This window comes from Podarcis filfolensis (assembly GCF_964270895.1).
Source record: "Podarcis filfolensis genome assembly, chromosome: 12".
Taxonomy (NCBI): Eukaryota; Metazoa; Chordata; class Lepidosauria; order Squamata; family Lacertidae; genus Podarcis; species Podarcis filfolensis.
This window is the reverse complement of record NC_139614.1, coordinates 40,398,501-40,418,679: the sequence shown is the minus strand read 5'-3', so window position 1 is coordinate 40,418,679 and position 20,179 is coordinate 40,398,501. Positions and strand designations below refer to the sequence as shown.

The window sequence follows — 20,179 nt, the reverse complement described above, 5'->3', positions numbered from 1 at the left end:
TATTTTGTGGTGACTTGCTTGGTTTATTCTGGATTTTATCTTATTGATATTATCTTATTTTTGTATTGCATTGCTAATGGTCATCAGCTACTTTGGTAATAAAAAAGTGGCACTTTTGCAAACTGGAGAAACTGCCACGAGTATCACACCCACAAGCAAGCACACAACCCAACCTAGCCACCCCTTTGGCAACACCAGCATTAGGCAAATGTTTCCCTCTCATAAGAACACTCCAAACGAATAACCTAGGCTTTCAGTCCACTGATTTGAGAGATACAAACAAAAACACCTGTAAGTGGCAGCCTATTTCATTCTTTCACAGCTAAGAAGAGAAACACTGTGCAAATGAGTTTATTTTTAAGCTCTGGAAGAGCGAGGTGGGCGGGAGGAAGAGTTGGGCATATGTTCTTTTGTTGTTAAATCTTGTGCTTTTCACACCTATTAAACATCTGCTTGACAAGATGTGTTCGCACTTGACAAGCATCTTCAAGGAATGTGAGCATTTGCTACAAAATTTCTGTTCCTTGAAAAGTACAATCCAAGCATCAATATTGTCTTGTTCCTATTTGCTACTATGCCCTGATAACTGCCATTATGGAAATAGGATAGTCATTCAATAGCAAGTGGAACACAGCTAAAAAACAGCTTCACTAAACTATGAGTCAGAAGAAACACTACCACCAACTGGAAGTCTTAAGTGGAGTAGCTTAATACCATTGGCTCTGTTGGATAACGCCTTAGACTCACCCTGACCCCTTATTTACTTACAGAGTAAGAAGTGAATCAGAAGTTCAAAAGTACATTAAAAGAATATCAGCAAACCACAGCAACACCAAAGTCTTCCAGTTTGTCTCTTTTTCATCTTGGGACATGAAGTTGTATAAATATTACCATAAATATTTTCTCTCATATTTAGAGATAGTTGAAAATGTCCATTTTTGTTACTTTCAGTTTCTCACTTTTCCACTCTTCGCCACATTTCCATTAAAAAAAAAGTCCTTGTGAAAAGTCATCAGCAGTTCAGTGCAAATTTATCCTGATATATGCACATTCTGCTAATGCACACATTTCTTAAAGCAATTTCTCCTAACACGCTGTATTTTTGTATGTTCTTCTCCCTAATATATGCATCTACAGGCACACTTTACCCTGTTATAGGCATTTCTGCACAGAATACTTGGCTGGAGAACTGCATTGCAAAATTCAGAAAAGTGCGAATGTCAAAGGATAGCTGTGTTTCGTAAAATGTAAATTAGCTAAACTCATTGTTAAATGCAAACTGAATTTAATTTCTCTCCAATCTCTGATCATTAGTGGATCTGTTCTGTAAAAAATAAAAATAAAGAAGATGGAGTCAGAGAACCACTTACAAAGTTAATGCTGTCCAGCACAGTCAAGAATTTCAACACATATCAAGTGCAGAAGTTGTTGGATTCCAACTCCCATAAGCCTCAGCAACCATGGCCAATGGTCATGAATAATCAGAGGTGGAGTCTAGCATCCTCTGGAGGGACACAGGCTCCCTAACCTGGGTGCTAAGTAGTAAGAAAAACATTGCAATTCATGGAGGGTATTGCTGAAAACAGATTTGAGCAACTTGCATTAGGAAGGCAGCTCACATTCCAGAAATAAATGAAAAATTCAATGTGTGATGAAATAGCCCATCTGCGTCCATTCCAAGTGCCCAGTATAGGAGCCGTGATAGCCAGCAGTGTGACAGAAACATCCTGGAATACTTTCAGTGGATGCCTACGGGTTATCTTCAGATAAGAACCCTGGGAATAACAACTCTGAAATAACTGGGAACCTTGGTTGCAAGAACGAGCCCATCGCCTCCTGCCTTGTCAATTCCTGTTGCTTCAAGCCACCAGACAGCTGTTAGGAACCCAAGCTCCGAGGATTGACAGACCTTATGGCGTCTTCAGAGATAAAAGCCGCTGCGGAGCTGATTATCCAAACTCAAGGCGCAGCCCCTGCCTTTCAGCGGCCGATCAATAACAGTAATGCATAATCGTCAGTGTTCGCATTATCTGTTGTCAAATAGGCAGTGTTCTTCTGTCGTGGTTATCTAACTGCCTTCAGGTAATACTTACAGATGGAACTTGAGGGCTGTTGGTGATTTTAGGAATGAAATAGAAAGCACCATCCGACTTTTTTGTTGTGCACTGCAATCCTGCTTAGCACACCTGCCTCAGATTGTAGACTTTGCTGTTATCTTTATGTTTCAGCGTGTTAAGTTTGCCTCTCTTCCTGTGTGTCATGATCCAAATGTGTGTGTGTGTGCATAAACCCGTCACCTCGCGTACGTGACAAAGCATATTTTTGCCTGCAAAAGCTCCTGCCATGAAACCAATTCAAGATGCCATCTGCTAGCCCAATTTATCTCACAGAGCTATTGTGAAGCTATGCACACCGCCTTGCACACCTTAGAAGAGAAGCAAGATTTTAAAATGTGAGCCTGAGGTGGGATTAATCAATGGTTGCTTGCTTGCTTGCTTGCTTGCTTGCTTGCTTGCTTGCTTGCTCCTTCCTTCCTTCCTTCCTTCCTTCCTTCCTTCCTTCCTTTCTTCTCAGACTTTCTGCAGGGATCAGCTGCATGACTGAGTTTTCCATATGACAACAGGTGTGGCACAGGAGCATGTCACATGGAGAAAATGGCTTTGCAGTCCAAATTGAAACAGATCAAATTTTGCCCATAGGCCAGACCAATAAAACCATAAATTGATATGGTGTTCAAAACAAAAAATCTAAGTTCCATAAATAGGCGTAGTACAACTTCCTTAAGATGCCGGGTGAAACAGAAAGGTCTTTGTCATTGTGTTCAGTCTATGGTGATTACTCTGTGAGGGTTAACTCACATTTGAAGAGTAACTATTGGGTGTCACAATCAATGAGCAACAAACATGCATTCATCAAGCTGCTCTGTTCAGGCATTCATATACAACTAGAATCATGGGAGTGTGGAGTCAGCAACCTCATCAACTCATCCACTCACTGGGGCAGAAGTTCTTCTAAAGAGGGACGCCTACTCCATTCATGAAGGCACACTGTTTGATTTTGAACCCTGACCACACAGGGTTCTAATGTCACACAGAGGTCTAAATCATGCAGGAAGGCTGCACATATACAGCAGGTTCCCAGCTTCACATCCTCCTCCTCTTCCAACGCATGAAAGGTATTGAGGCCAGATGATGAAGATGCAACACAATCAGGGATTCTTCAAGCAATTATAATTGTGTGAACTCCCAAATCCAGCCTGTGAGTCTCTAAGAAGTTGCAGTACTTCTCTTCTGCCACCACAGATCAAAATGAGCTCTTATCTGGAATTTCCTGATCTTATGCCATCCTCTCCTCTTCTACATTTCTCCAAGAAGCTATTTTCTAGTTTAATCCTGCTAATTTTAATTTCCTGACCTCCCCTGATACTAGAAAAAAGCTTCACAAATCTATTTAACAGCACAAAAGCATCAGACCTGGCAGCACAATCCGTCTCTTTTTGTCGTCAGCCAGACAGCCCAAAAGAAAGCTGTAAGCAGTTGTGTTAACAAGAACACAATTGCCCCCTTTTTCCCCAGGAAAAAAAAGGCAATCAAGCACTGTTGTCATTTGAAAGTATACAGCTCTGTTCCTGATGTTAGATGCTGAAAGGGCTTTTAAGACTCTTTAAGCCATTGATTCGCCTGCAAAAAAAAATAAAAATTAACCCCATGCCATGCCACAGATCTGAAAAATATGCACATAAATGCAAGCAACTGGATCAGAGCGCTGCTGAAGAACAGTTTACATCAAATCTTTAACCTAGTCTTCAGATTTTAAGGCATATATGCAACTAAGTCCTAAACCTCAGGAAATCAATGACCCTGAGTTAGTCATGCCCATTAATTTAAATGGGTCTTCTCTGAGTAAAATGGGATGCGCATGGCACTGTGGTCTAAACCACAGAGCCTAGGGCTTGCCGATCAGGAGGTCAGCAGTTCGAATCCCCACGACAGGATGATCTCCCGTTGTTCGGTCCCAGCTCCTGCCCACCTAGCAGTTCGAAAGCATGTCAAAGTGAAAGTAGATAAATAGGTACTGCTCTGGCGGGAAGGTAAACGGCATTTCCGTGCACTGCTCTGGTTCACCAGAAGCGGCTTAGTCATGCTGACCACATGACCTGGAAGCTGTCTGCGAACAAACGCCAGCTCCCTTGGCCACTAAAGCAAGATGAGTGCACAATCTTTACCTTTTCACTCTGAGTAGAACTAGCATTAGCCATAACCCAACTTCAATCCTAAAAAAAGGTCAACAACTTTGGTCAGCCCTCACGCATGTTCATCAAATCTTGCCCTCTTTGAAAAAAGTTTGGGCACCCCAGCTTTAGATAATAAACACAGACACACACAAAAAATATTTTTAAAATATCTATACCACTTTATATTTTTAATAAAAATCTCAAAGAGGTTGACAGCATATTAAATCAATAAAACAATTACAGGAGCCTCTTTTGTAGGGCTCTTTCATAGGAATATTTAGGTTTATGCAATAAATTAGGCCACAACTTGATTGGTTACAAATGTGAGCGGTTTGGCTTAGGCATTGGGTGAAACCAGGCTATATCCCGACTCCTGCCCATCTGCAGGGAGTCTCACTAATGGTAAACCACCAGTAGGGGGAGCCCTATGACATACGTAAAATCAGGGCACCATGAGGGGTCCCCGTTGGGGTTGTGGCATGACCCTAGCCTACATCCAGGTTTTGGACAGGATCGACACCCCCGGATCCCTTTAACAGGATACCCTTATCGAGGAGGAGCAGGCAGAGACTACAACCATAAACAAAGGCTTACCCAATGCCTAACATTACAAAGTTGTGCTGATTGCTACAAGGTAGGCGAAAACCAAATGGCTGGTGCCAATCTGCCAAGTGGAAAAATTCCTACCCGGCCCCACCAATATGGCGGCTGGCATTTGTCCATAGCAAAGTCGCTGTTATAGCAACGCATGAAAAGGAGGCGGGTGGGCTGGGAGATCTGGTGAGAAGACGAAAGGAGGAAGCCCACCAGCCATGCCATGGTTTAAACAGCCCACGACCATGGCCCCGGCTGTGACAATTCAACAGCCGGGCATGTGACAGGGCCGGGAGTCAGTGCAATGAGGGCGGCATTCCTCCACCTCCCAGCCGGATCACTAAGAGGTCCCGGATGCCCAGCCGCAACACCACCCACCGGGGAAGGTAAGCGGACTTGTGGGACAGCAGTAGTTGGCAGACTATGCTGAAAGAACAAGGGGAAATTAAAGGAGGCACAAGGGGCTCACAAGTCACATTAAACCAAAATATGGATGTATTTCCATCTGTGTGTTTCCAAACCTCTGTTTGTTTCTTCTGAGATCTGCAAAGAATCCACCATTTGAGTTTCCCATCCAGGGATGGGAAACCTATGGATCTCCAGATTTTGGGCTCCACTTGCATCAGGCCCATTGGGTCACCTGGAAGGTCAATGACTCCACATCACTGTTCTAAGAATTTATTTTTATTCCCTACCCCCACGCTTTGGGCTCATTGATTGAGCATCCCTGATGCTTGCAGGCCTTTGAGGAACCTTGACAAACTCTCCTAGGGTTGACTTCTCCTAAGGCACAGCATCACTTGGTTTCTTGCATGGTGGGTGACTGATGGATGTGAAGAAGTCCACCAGTGAAGCAGTAGACTGAAGTGATCCCATTGTGAAATATGCCAGGTCAGATTGCAGGAACACAAAGTTGTCCTTTTGAATGCTCTTCATCTTAAAACTAAAGCTCCCTTCATAGGGTAAACTGCATGGGGTAAACATTGGAGCAAGGGAAACTATGCTAAAACCTTCTCCCTGGTGTACTACTTACTACATGCAGAGTGGTTGCTTGAGTTTTTACATGGTGGTAGAATTCAAAGAGATGAATCGCCTGCCCACCTGCAGCCTCCAAATAGATCTGTTAAATTAAAAGCCATACCTACTAAACGTTTACTCTTAAATTTGTTCTGTTCAGGTGTAATTCTTTGCCTGATTAAATCTTTAAATTGCAATTTCTCCGATTCAGTGATTATGCTCTTTCCCCCCAAAAGCACACGGCCGCACTTTGAAACAACTATAACTGCAACGCACAAAGCAGAGTTCACATCCCACTTCAGTCAGGACTCATGGGCTGTTTCTGACCTACAAAATGCAAAAATTGATCTCATCTCATCTCTCTCTCTCTCTCTCCTCTCTCTCTCTCTCTCTCTCTCTCTCTCTCTCTCTCTCTCACACACACACACACACACACACACCAGTGTTGTAAGAGTGAACAAGGCATGTAAACAACTTTGTAATTAAAAGTAATTTATGCCTGATTGGAAAATACTGTTTAGTCTTTATACAGCACTTATTTGTACAGTTATACAAACACATTCTAATGCTTGTCAGGCATTAGAATTACTACAGTTAAATATATTTTATTGTGCTTCTTAGATCTCAGATTTGAGCAAACATATTTGAAAGAATCTTTTACAAAAGAAGCCCTCTTGCACTTGAATGTGACAAAAACTATTTATCTGGATTATAATCTCCTTTTTTTAAAAAAAATGATATAAACGAGTCACTCAAGGTGCAGCTAGAAAAACTCTGCATAAGGAAAATCCAAATTCCCTACAGTGTTGAAGAGTGAAACCTTTAAGGGGGGGGGAGCTGGTTAGACATTTGCAATAACCAATCATGTAAAAATATCTCATGCAATGACATTTTACCTCGCGCTGTTGAAGACCAAGGTTCAAGTCTCTTTTGTGCTTTATTTATGAGTTCAGGCACCACTGTGGTGTTCCGAGCTTCTTTATGAGGGCAAAAGAAAAGATCAGACTTCCAGTTCTTTATCTTCATTCTCATTGTGTTCATCCAATCACCAGTTGTGGCCATTATTTCTTAGGCTTCTTAAAAAGCAACTTCTCTCCTGGGCTGACGCATTTTTATTTTTATTTCTTTAAAGGAAGGTCAAATGAAAGACTCAGATATGAGAACTGAATTTCAAGAATCAAGATTAGCTTCTTTTACTCAACAGCTCCCTGCTACTTTCAAGTTAACCTTAACGTGCCAGTTTCAACACAGCTTTGAAATATATGGGCCACTAACAGGATTACAGTTGCTTGCATGTCAGGGGGTCTTGCTGGTAATACAGCCATATTTTCCTCCATTTTTGGCCATGATTCTAAGGCCCCTCATCTCTGGCATTTGCCCAACCCTTATCAATCCAGCTGCTCTTGTCAGAAAATCCTCAAACCACCCCCAGTCCTTCCTATACATCCATATGGAAAATAAGGTAGCAATATTATATGTTAAAACAGTATGCTATGCAAGTGAGGTGAGGTCGCCAGATGGAAAATATCAAGAACCTATTGTGTCTTTTATTGTTGCACAGGAGAGAAGGATTTCAGCAGGTGCAGCTTCCATGACACCTGCTTAAACGCCCTCTTTTACCCAACTGTTAAAAGTGCAAGAGCACATCCTTCTTTTCCATCCAGCTTCTTTTTAAAAAAATAATAATAATAATGCTGTTTTCCCTCCAGCAAAACACAATCATCCTAATTTTTGTTTTGGCCTGGAATATATTCCCTTAACTCACATCTTCCTTGCTCGCCAGAACATTTAAATTATTAAGGTTTCACATGTATCGTTTCACAAACGGATGTTTGTGTGACATTTTTATGCTCTCCCAAAGCTTACATTTGCAGGGCTTCATAGTTAGAGAGAGAGAGCCACAACTGGCTATATAAATCTAAGCTACTTTGAGCATAAGCACAGGAAGGTGCAGAAACACCACACTCTCTTTGATACTAATTTTAGATTTGTTTGCCTTCCTTCCTTCCCGACTCTCCTGCCTAGGAGGCCATCCTTTACTGTCAGTTGTATTTTGACTACGACTTGCAAGCCATCACCTTTTCATGTTTTGTCATCAGGGAACAATCAGCAAACCCACGTAGGAGCATCAAAGGCATCTCTACAGGAAGGCCTAACTCATACAGTGACCCGTTTCCTGCTTCTGGCTACCAATTGGCTAAAGAAACCAAAGGCTTTGCGGCAGAGCATAAGTGGGTCACACAAAGGTCACAGGAAGGGCAGCAGCTAAGATAGTCAGGGAATTATTGTATTAGCTATTGAACCTTGAAAGCCAGCCTGGAGGGCCACAAGTTCCCTATAAGTGTATGCCTCTCTTCAACCAATATAACAGGTGAGAAAACTGCACTGCTGCAATGGGTTCTATCTATATGATGCATTGTACGTGCGGGTGGCGCTGTGGGTTAAACCACAAAGCCTAGGGCTTGCTGATCAGAAGGTCGGCAGTTCGAATCCCCGTGACAGGGTGAGCTCCCGTTGCTTGGTCCCTGTTCCTGCCAACCTAGCAGTTCAAAAGCACGTCAAAGTGCAAGTAGATAAATAGGTACCACTCCGGCGGGAAGGTAAACGGCATTTCCGTGCGCTGCTCTGGTTTGCCAGAAGTGGCTTAGTCATGCTGGCCACATGACCCGGAAGCTGTACGCCGGCTCCCCCGGCCAATAAAGCAAGATGAGAGCCGCAACCCCAGAGTCAGTCACGACTGGACCTAATGGTCAGGGGTCCCTTTACCTTTATCTTTATGTGCTTCAAATACACTATCTCCAAAACTCTTGTCTGTTTGTCCAATTCAATGCCGCTGGTACAAAACATGAAGCAAGCTTAACCCTAAATGTGCTTGCAGCATGTACTCCAGCTTGCCCCAATGGCATATCCTTGAGCAATAATCAGTTATGATTTTCCATCGTGTGCAGGTCACAAGCAATGAAAGATATAGGTGGCTCACCCTCACGTACACACGCATGTCCCCTAAGTTCTATGGTAGCTATTGAAAAACAGCACATTCTGAGGGGCAAGGCAGTCCCTTACTTGACTTATCCTTCTCCCCTGTCCACTTCCTTCTCAGAATGAATTGTGACCTCCTAAGTCCCTTTAACTGACAGTCCATCATATGAGCCTTATCTGCAAGGCCGGCCCACCCATGAGGCAAGGTGAGGAAGGTTGCCATTTGGAGATCCACCTCAGGTGCCAAAATGTATTGGGCTGGCACTGCTTATCATGGGGAAAGGACTAGAACATGGGTAGGCAAACTAAGGCCCAGGGGCCAGATGCAGCCCAATTGCCTTCTAGATCCAGCCTGCGGATGGTCTGGGAATCTGTGTTTTTACCTGAGTAGAATGTGCCCTTTTATTTAAAATGCATCTCTGGGTTATTTGTGGGGCATAGGAATTTGTTTTGTTTTGTTTTTCAAAATATAGTCTGGCCCCCCAAAAGGTTTGAGGGACAGTGGACCGGCCCCCTGCTGAAAAAGTTTGCTGACCCCTGGACTAGAACATACCTTCTGACATTTCTCTGATGAAAACTGGGACATCGCATTCCATAATGATAATTTTACCATTTATACCCCACACATCTTACTGGGTTGCCCCAGCCACTCTGGGCATCTTCCAACATATATAAAAACATAATAAAACTATAAACATTTTTTAAAACTTCCCTACACAGGATTGCCTTCAGATGGCTCAGGGGTTAGATAACTCCATACCCTCCAACATTTCCCCAATTAAAATAGGGACATCCTAAGGAAAAGTGGGACATTTCGGGATCAAATCAGAAACCAGGATGACTTCTCTAAATCAGGGGACACTTGGAGGGTCTGCTAGAACAAAGCAAATTCCAAAGCAATGTGTGGGTTGCACAATGCATACTTGGCCCCCTTGCCAGCACCAGCCTCTTTTCAGCTCCTGTTTCCACATGCCATATTACCTGCTTGACAGGTACCAGATGCAATGGAGCTGGAATTTCTGCCTGGGCTCTGTTGTAATAAACCAGAGAGAACAGCTGTGCTTTTAAACATCACCCCTTCATTTTTAAAGAACTTGCATATGAGAAGCTCTTCAGGGGGGGAATGGTTATTGCCTAAGGATAGTTAATAAGTAGTTAAATATGCTGAAACACAAGCTGGGGGGGAGAAATAAGAGGGTCCATCCCCATCCCCATCCCCCCCCCATTTCTTAAAATTTAACTTAATGTGCAGCCTGTTCTATTCTGACGTTGTGTACTGGATAACCATAGATGACCAAAAAAATATATACTGTATGAAATAGAAAGCCGCACACCTAAAGACTTAACCAGATGCAAAAGTACTAATAACTCTTGTTCAAAGTGGAGAAATATTCATACTAAATAGGACTAGAATATTAAATCACTGAAAACGTTCTTGTTTGTAACCAAAGGTGGTTCCAATTGCTGAACAAAACATGTTACAAATAAACAGATATTTGGCAATGTCTTTCAATTGCACCATCAAGCAAGCCATTTTCAATTTACTCCCTTTTACTTGGCTGTTTTTCATCTGCATTTTACTACTTACTTTATGACTTTTCTAATGTGACAATTTAAATATTTCTCCATGGGATGCTTCCATTCATCATTCTGCAACTTACTGAATTTGCGCTGAAAGGGGAAAGGAAAAAAGGCAGTGAACTTTAGAGAAAAGAGTTGCTCGAGTCATTCAGACTGCTTTGCTATATTTCAATAATAGATTCAATTATAAATTTTATCTCATTTGGTTTACTAATCTCGTGCTAATAGCCGGTCTGTAGTTAAATACAGTCTTTTATTTATTTTATCTGATTATTAATTTTTAAATTCTCAGCTAGATGTTCTACATCTTCTGGAGTGAATTCTGACTGTGAGACTTGCAAGTGCTTTATATATACAGTGGTACCTTGGGTTAAGTACTTAATACGTTCAGGAGGTCCGTACTTTACCTGAAACTGTTCTTAACCTGAAGCACCACTTTAGCTAATGGGGCCTCCTGCTACCGCCACGCCGCCGGAGCATGATATATGTTCTCATCCTGAAGCAAAGTTCTTAACCTGAAGCACTATTTCTGGGTTAGCGGAGTCTGTAACCTGAAGCGTATGTAACCTGAAGCGTATATTACCCGAGATAACACTGTAGACTAATGTAGCGTAATGAAATGTCATACTCATCTTCAAATCTGTTTAACTATACCTTCATTCATTTCATAGTTTAACTGTGCATCTATTGAACTGAAGTAATTCGGTTAATAAATATTAGTAGTCTATTCAGTCACAAGCTGCTTATCCCCTAACATGTGTGTGTATGTGTAAAAGAAGTTGTGGAAGGGGAAACCTGGGTCTGGGACCATGGCACACACTGCTGTTTCAAAGGCAAATGGGAGCATGGAGTAATGTTCAGCGGGAAATTGTGCAGAGGAAAGAGACCCCCTCTCCGAGGAACAGTGCAGTTCTGATCCAATTGGGCTCCACCATGGCTGGTATTCATTAAATTACCTGGGAATACGCACCGCTGAATTTACTAGGACCTACTTCTGAGTTAGGATTGCAAGAGGTGGACTTTGGTGTTTCAGATTTCAGCAGCACCCTGTGCAAGGCTGGAATTTGGCACGCGCGCGCACACACACACACCCCGCCTTCTTTTCTGCTCAATTCACTATGTCCTAGTTGCAATGCCCTGTGACGCCCCCTAGGGTCAGCACCCAGTGCAGTGGAACCAGTCACGCTGCCCTAAATCCACCTATGGGGTAACTCACTGGAGAGTTTTGTGTGAACAAGGTCAGAATTGCTCCGCACTGACCTTAACTATGTACTACTGAACAAATTTAGGATCTGGCTGTGGTTTATTTTAATTCAGTCTATTATAACCTTTGTAAGGTACTAAACAACAAACTGGATGACTGAATCACCCTTGTTTACAATTTGGGACAAAATAAAAAAGACCCTGTCTTTTTAATCTCTGTGAAGGTGGGAAAATATATTTGGAAGCGACTTCTTTTCAGGCTGGCTTAGAAGGTTTATTGCAATGCAATTTACACAGCTGGACAGGTCTACAGGTGACTCAAAATGCATTAGAGAAAGTGACTTGACTTCCGCAGGGGGGGGAGAGACAGGAAGTCTCTCTGGGATTGAGGTTGTGCCAGGCATTAACACAGCTGACTGGATAGCAGGTGGCTGCAAGTATAAATTTCATGCTAACATATTCATTAGAGCTCCCTTGCCTCTGTCTTCCTGGAATTGTAAAGTGCTGCTGATATCACCCTAAGCGAGCCCGTCCAAGGACACACTGCTTTTCTCAGAACAGAGGGGAAAGCAAGCCCAGATGAATATGAAAAGAATGAACACTTCCACGGTCCTCATCCCTTTTTCGTCACCTCTGCAGAACATTGCTTTAGGGTGAGACTTTCAAATGCTGCTTAATAAGGGAGTTAGGTATGCAAACCTGATTCCATTCGGAGCTGAAATGGTTTGGAATATCTCAGCCTCAATTAATTTATTTATAAGAACCCAGAAGGTGTGACTGTGTTCTGCTAACTAGCCAATCTCTTCAAATACCAGTTTATAAACCCAAACACCCAAAAGGCTTAAGAGACATACTTTCTGTAAGGGTTTATTAAAAAGAAAGGGGGGAAAGATGAATATATCAGTGATGTTTGCTTTTAATTTGTTTTTGTTTTTTCATTAATAAATAAACATTCCATAAATGTGCTGAATAAAACAAAAGCAGAAAACACACTTCAAGAACAGTGGCAGGAAAAATTTGAACTGATGCCCGAAGCATAAGGTTTCTCTCCCCCACCCTGTAAGCTACACAAGACAGCATCATAAATCTTCCTTTTGACCTAGTTTAGCATATGCTACCTTCCTTGCTAAAATATTCACACACAATTAAATATCCATGGGAAGGCAGGAAAGAGACAAGAATGTGGGGTGCCAGAGCTAGAGGAATCCATAAGGAAGACTGTAGCTCAGTGGTAGTGCATCTGTCTTGCATGCAGAAGGTCCCAGGTTCAATCCCCAGGGTTTCCCGATTGGGCTGAGAATGTCTGCTGTCTGAAATTGCTCTGAAATACTGGAAATTTGCTGCCAGTCAGTGTTGGCAGTATTGGGCTAGATAGACCAATGATCTGACTCAGTATAAAACATTTTCCTATGAGCAATCCACCACACTGAACAAGCTACCATCTCTGTCACCCAGAATTTAAGCTGGAGGCAGCCTCTTAAATGGAATAATTTGATGCAAGAGAGGTAGGACAAAGTCCTACAATTTTCATGTTCTGCCTTAACATATAACGTTGTCTAAACTGGGTCAAAATACTGGTCCAACTAGCCTAGGACTGTCTGCATTGGTCTATAGCATTCAGTGTCTCAGCCAGAGGACTCCCCTCACCCCAATTCTACTCAGATCCTTTAACTAGATATCCAGGGATGGCTTATTCATGCTTTGGTGACATCCAGGCTAGTGCACAAGCTCTCTGTGTTGGGCAACCGTTGAAAATGGTTGAGAAGCTTTATCTAGTGCCGAAGGCAGTAACCCACGTGTTGATTAGTCCAAATGGATTTTCCACTACGGAATTGGCTCTCAAAGAAGGAGGGAGTGATGGCAACCAGGTTGGATGAACAGACATATTCATGTCAATGTATACCAGCCATGATTGGTCCTGTTTGTCAATTTCCCACAGGCATCTGGTTGGTCACTGTGAGAAGGAGATGCTGGACTAGAAGAGCAATTGGCCTGATCCAGCAAACTCTTCTTATGTTCTCATATCTTGCTTCTCTTGAAGCAGCTGCACTTCTGGGTCGTAAGAAGAGCTCTACTGGACAGGACTGAATGCCCACCTGGTCTTTCCATAGCAACCAACCAGGTGCCTACAAGAAGTCCACAAGCAGGAAATGAGTACAAAGCACTCTCTCTCTCTCTTTATGCTTCCCAGCAACTGGTCCAAAATTGCAGTTTTGATCTTTAAACCCGCTCAATATCTTGGGTTTTGGTTTTTTCATGGGACATTTCATCTCATATAAGATCCCAGTCCTAAATCCCTTGAGGTGGCCCTGCCCAAGGTTCCATTTTATGTAGAGACCAGGGCAGTCTCTATAAGGAGCAAGGCCTTTTCTGTGGTGGCCTTTAATACTCTGGCACTTCCTTTCAAGAGAGGTTCATTCCGCCTCCCTCTTACTGTTTTTTTCAGAGTGGAGGAGCATTCTTTTTTGTTCTGATTGCTTCTTGCTCTTGTTCCATTGACTGAGCTGTCTATACTGCTGCTTTACTATCATTGCTGTTTTATTGAAATTGTCTTGTGATTGGAATTGATTTGTGCTCTTTTATTGGATGTTGTTTTTATTCTTCAAACTGCTGTGACATTTTATGAACAGCGGTATAAAAATCTTTTAAATTAATACACCCTGGAGCTTGTGCTTGCTAAACATGTGCTCTGTCACTGATTTGAAGTTCCCAAAGAAACATGAGATGTGGCTGCCATGCCTGCTGCCCTGGCCCCTGTCATCTGTCCCTCCTCTTCCCTCACCTGTTACAGCAAGCAAGATGCCAGGTGTGCCATATAGAAGCTGATCAAAGAGGGCAGATGAAAGGGCTAGGAAGGCCAAAATAGGCAGAGATACCGAGTGGCAAGAATCACATTATATTTTGAGGAAGGGCCATAGCTCAGTGATAGAGCATTTGTTTTGCAAAGACAGCTTCCTACATTCCTATATATCCAGCCAGGGGCTGAGGATCATTCTTACAAATGATCCCCAAAAATGGAACTAGTAATATATGGGGGGAAATGGGCAATAATACAGAGGAGCCAAGTGTGAACACTCAGAAAACCCACTTCGACATCTGGCCTCTTCAGTTTCTCACACAGCAGCTCCCTACACCGAAACTATTTCCTTTTCTTTCTTTCTTTTTCATTAAAAGTAGGGCTGAGAACTATGGCAGGGAGCAATAAGGCAAATCCAAGTTCACATGCTGACATCTTCCACTCATGCATTGCAGCAAAACTAAACACCTGCATGCCTTTTCATGCCATATACTCATATTTAATGGAATTATGAAGATTTTGTTGTTGTTTAAACAGAGGAATAATCTTAATCAAATAAATACATAATTGATATCACACGTTTGGAATGAGTGAGAACTGGACAGTGGAAAACTGACTTCTGTAACCGCTCAAATCCCCATGAAACATTTTTTTATATGTCACATATGCAAGAAGCAACCTGATCTTGAATGTCATCTGTTGTGAATTATACATGCAATTATGGTAAAATCTATACCAGATCGCATGTTATTCCTTAGGATTATGGTTCAATCGTTATTAAAAACTTTTAAGCACTTTCAGTTGGCAGATTTATGAAGTCCTTCATTCGGAGGCCACATTCTACAAGTCTGAGGTTCCCATCGCTTAGTTAGTCTTCTGGTATGGAGAAACACAGGGAGATTATAATTGGACATCTCACTGAAGTCTCTTAGTAGAGTAACATTTGGCTGTATTCTGGAGAACCCTGGTGTTTCTCAAAAACTTATTGGGAGTACGTCAAAGTAATCAGTAATGACAACAACCCAAGGAAGTACTGAATATTATTGTTGCTGTTTTACAAATATGACCTGCCCTTCACCAGCAGACCCCAGGGTGGGTTACAATAATTTAAAATACAGAGTTGGAAACAGAGTGCAGTTGTTGGGAATATGGTTGGCCCTGAAACCATACATCTCACATGTCAAAGGCCAGAAAATATGCTTTTAGGTCACCGACTGGTAAGTCAGGACCTACTATTGGGTTGTGGCCTGATCCAAGGTAGGTTGCAACAGGAGTACTATCACCACACAAATATATGGCAAAAGATTAAGAAACAGTTCCCAAACGTATGTTCGGGTTAAAAGCGGGTCCTGGGTCTAAAAACATTGAAGATACCTGTTCTAGGACAACTCTGTCAATAACAAACTAGATGTGACTGGGGCAGCTCTGTTTTGTTTTGTTTTGTTTTGTTTTCTTCTTCATCATCATCATCATCATCATCACCACCATCATCATCATTATCACTTTTTACAAAATGAAAAAGCCTCAAAATGACAAGAAAATACAACAGCTGAGAAGTTAAAAATAATAATTGTTATGTACTGAAGTTCTCACCCTGGCCACCAGGGAGTATTGTGTATATAGTTTTCACTCAGGTCCACGTACGTTAATTTAGGCAGAAACCCTGGGCTGTTGTTGTTACAGTGTTGACAGCCGGCTGCCTATAAAAGCAGGCCGGCTGAGCTGTTTGCTGCTCAGTTCAGTTCCAGCTTACTTATAAAGAAATACAGTGGTACCTCGGGTTAAGAACTTAATTCGTTCTGGACTTCCGGGTTAGCGCCATCGGTGGAATGGCGGAGTTCCTCCGACCGGAGAAACTGGCTCCGTGGAAACTGGGTCTACCCGCCACGGCGAAGGTGGGGACCCGCTAGAAATCCCAGGTGGAAGAAGCCTGGGAACATGGGGTTTGGCAGAGCACCAGGAGCGCCTCCCCTACTCGCGGGGGACCCCATTTTGGGGCTCCGGAGTGAAGTAGGGTGATCGGCGCGGTGCTGCGAACTGACTGCTATTTTCACGGAGGGAAGCCGCATTGCCATTGCCGGAGAGCGCTGACTTTTTCCTGTCGACAATTGGTTTCTAAACAAGTACCCGTGAGTAGAAACGGAAAATTGGATCAAGAAAAATTTTAATTTGGCACCGAAGCGGGAAGGTTCAAAACAGGAAGTCCGCCTTCCGCTTTCTGTAGATAGACTGAAGCAAAAATCTTGTAAGCTAATAGCCTGGAAAGTCGCTTTACAAAGGTCGAAATTTCCTTAATTTATAACCATTAAAACCCCCTTGGAAGCAGGAGAAAAGGGGGGGAAATTAAACTGTTCAAGCCTGCTGGAGAGGGAGTAAAGGAAAATAAGTTTCCACCGTCTCAAACCTGGGAACGGGGTGCCAGAGACAGAAATTATCGGAGACGTTCATTGACTGTGAATGGAACATTTTGACAGATAGCAAGAAAAAAGAGAAACAAATTGATTCCAATGCTGCCTGTTGCATTCTAAAGAAACAAAATATTTGAAAACTGAAAGTAACTTTCTTTTGTTGGACATGATTTAAAAAGATTGACACAAATAGAAATTGTATCCTCTAGAGGGAGCTTGTCAAATTGTTGCTGCAGTTTACTTGGGGATTTCACAGCTGCGAGATTAACATCGTGGGACCAGACTGTGACCTTGAATAAAAATGTGTTTGGAAGAAGTCCTGGTGCTTGCTTTTTGCAAGACAAGTGCTTTGTTGGAGCAGTTGCATGAGAAGGTGGATTTGATGAATGAGAAGTTGGATTTGATGACTGTTGCAACTAGTGAATGTGGACAAATAGGGAATATTGACATAGAAATTATACAGGGACCAACCCAGGAAACTGGTTCGACTGGGCAAATGCAAGGGCAGATAATAATGGAGGAAGCTACGGTGCTACCTCAAGCAACACAAATGGTGAGACCCGAGGCCCTGCAGGAGTATAAGCCGCTGTTTTGGAAGAATGAACTTGAATTAGGCTTGAGGGAGTCTGGAGCTGAGGAGGATCTCAACTTTGGAGAGATTTTGAAATATGCTGTTAAAGATCTTTTGGATTATATTGATGACTGTGGGGAGTGGGACTGTGGGGAATGGGCTAGTTTGATGTGGGGAGATGGACATGAGTATGGATGGAAATTCCCCGGAGACCTACTTCCTAAGGAGAAAGGAAAGAAACTAAGAAAGAGACCAACAAAAGACAAGGAAAAGTGCAAGTAGAAACAAGAAGAAAAAGATCTGCAGAGGGGGCATGGAAGAGACTTAAGAGCCTCGGATATCAGACTACCAGGTTGATGGACTAGATGGAATGGATAATAAGGACTGACACAACCCGAGACCAGGAAGAAGGGACGTTGGATGAAAACTGGAAGAGTCTATAAAGAAAAAAATTTATTTTGGGAATTAGTGTAAAATTAATGAATATTAGGGAGAATGTTGGAATGAAATTGTCTGGCTTTAGCAGAAATGATATAAGGATAAATAAGTATTAAGTTTTTAAGTTTTAAAGTATTTTACGGTATTTTATGGTAAGATAAGGTTAAGGTATTTTATGGTAAGATAAGGTTAAATAAAGTAAGGTAAATTGAACATCAGAATATGGTGAAAGGTGGATAGGATGTATAGAGTTAATTAATTGGTTATAAGCTAAAATATAGAAAGGATTTGCTGAAACAATGACTGAATCAGGATACAAAAAAAGGGAGGTGTGAGGAAGTCAGGGAAATAGGCAGATGAAAGATAGGATATGGAATGACTGATTTGTTTTTAACTTTATTTTTATTTTTCTGTATTTTGTATCTTTTTGTCTTCTTCTTTTCTTCTTTTTTATTTTTTCCTTTTCATATTTTTATATTTCCTTTGAAATTTTAATAAATATTATTATAAAAAAAGAACTTAATTTGTTCTGGAGGTCCGTTCTTAACCTGAAACTGTTCTTAACTTGAAGCACCACTTTAGCTAATGGGGCCTCCCGCTGTGCCGCCGGAGCACGATTTCTGTTCTCATCCTGAGGTAAACTTCTTACCCCGAGGTAATATTTCTGGGTTAGCGGAGTCTGTAACCTGAAGCATATGTAACCTGAAGTGTATGTAACCCGAGGTACCACTGTACTTGGAGAAATCTCTGTGTCGTCTGCTATGTCCACCCACTACCTAATAATAATAATAATAATATTACAAAATCCCAAAAATGTTCAATAATCCAAGTCCCTACCCCAGAAAATGGTGGGCACCATTTTACAGAGGCCAGCTAAGTTACCAAAGGCCGCAGTGAATAAAAATGTATTAGGCCTGGTGCCCGTTTGCACCTGTATCTCTGTGTAAAGTGTGAGGAATGAGATTTAATTTTATCAGAATTTAAAGAATGGGATGTGCATTCCTGTAAGTACAGGGTATTTGTATTTGTCAAGGGAAAGGTTTAACGCCTCCATTTCCTCCTGATCAAGATCCATCAGTCGCCATCTTCAGTGCCTCTCGCCAGAAACTGAAGACAATTCTTTCGGTGGCCTTTAAATCAATTTCTCTCCCACCCCACCCCCTGACTACTGCTCCTTTAAATGTCATTGCATTTGACGTTTTCTATTAGTGCTTTTTGGTTCTTTTGACTATTTGTACTTTAATGTATTTAGGCTACACTAAATACATGAAGATGAAGAAATACACTAAAAATGAACAATAACTGGTTTTATTTCTTGGCTTCTGAGGTACCGCTATCAGTCTGGCATCCATCTTGGAACCATTCCCCAGAGGGAAAAAAATAAGCCTTGAGGGTGTGCAGTTCCAACTTTTTTCCTCAAAGAAACACTTTTGCCCTTTGGTCACTAGGTGGCAACCACATAAACATATCTTACATACTGTATTTTATGATATTTGCATTGGTTCTGCTACCTAGATTTCCTGTAGGCCTCTAAAGACAAAAACAGAAGAAACACTGTACTACTACTACTCCCACTTCTGAAAGCATAAAATAAGTCTGAGTTCAATATATCAGGACAAGCATTGACATAGCTTTGAATGAATTAGCAGTTATGACAACAACATTTCTGCTGAAGCAACTTCAGTCAGTCAGGCTCCACGTGTAATGTGAGTAGGAACTAAAGGTTTTTAGAAATGGTTGCATTGGGGGGAATCAGTCGTGGGCCGGGAAAGAAGAAGAAGGGGTATCTGACTAGTTTTGGGGCTTATTCACACTTTTCTTTGCTCTTTCCAGGCATGGTTCGTGATTTAAAGCTCCCTGTCCAAGCGCCTGATTTTGGGGGTTTTATTGCTCCAGAGCTTTCCCTGTGAAAACCCACTCTTTAAATCTCAATCAGGCCAAATGTCAATCTGCAGAAAACCCAAACTGACGTTTGATTCAGCTTTAAAGAGTTGGTTTTTGTGGGGAAAGAAAAAAAGGGCCCCTCTGATACAGAGCATTAAAGCACAGATCTCTAGCTGGAAAGAGTGGGGCAAAAGGTAGGTGTAACTAGGCCCCAAGTCTTGTATATTGTATGTATTTGCAGTAGCACTAAGTGAATTTTGCTGCTCCTTCAATCTTTGTGGGACATTTATAATCTTGCCAATACTATGAAGTCAGAAGACAAAACTGAAAATAAGGCAGAGAAAAATGGACCAGCTTCCTCATTCTGCTCTCCAGGGATCATCTCTATAATCCCATCCCAATGCTTCTTGCAAGGAAATGTCTCTACATTTTTACTATTAACCACTACTAGAAATCTGGTCTCTTTTAGAATA

The 20,179-nt window shown here is 42.0% G+C and overlaps 1 long non-coding RNA gene across 3 annotated transcripts; it reads right to left on the bottom strand.

Moving 5' to 3' along the window:
* Window positions 1–878: 878 nt before the first annotated feature.
* Window positions 879–19,147, bottom strand: LOC310746323. 3 transcript variants are annotated; one of them, XR_014540627.1, is made up of 6 exons: window positions 18,754–19,147; window positions 10,413–10,495; window positions 6,742–6,969; window positions 5,350–5,468; window positions 3,474–3,680; window positions 879–1,324 (listed from the first exon to the last, which is right to left on the bottom strand). It is a non-coding gene; the product is annotated as an uncharacterized lncRNA (long non-coding RNA). The 3 variants fall into 3 exon arrangements; XR_014540628.1 differs by lacking the exons at window positions 3,474–3,680; window positions 5,350–5,468; XR_014540629.1 differs by lacking the exons at window positions 879–1,324; window positions 5,350–5,468 and having other exon boundaries at window positions 3,155–3,680.
* Between the last annotated feature and the right edge of the window lie 1,032 nt (window positions 19,148–20,179).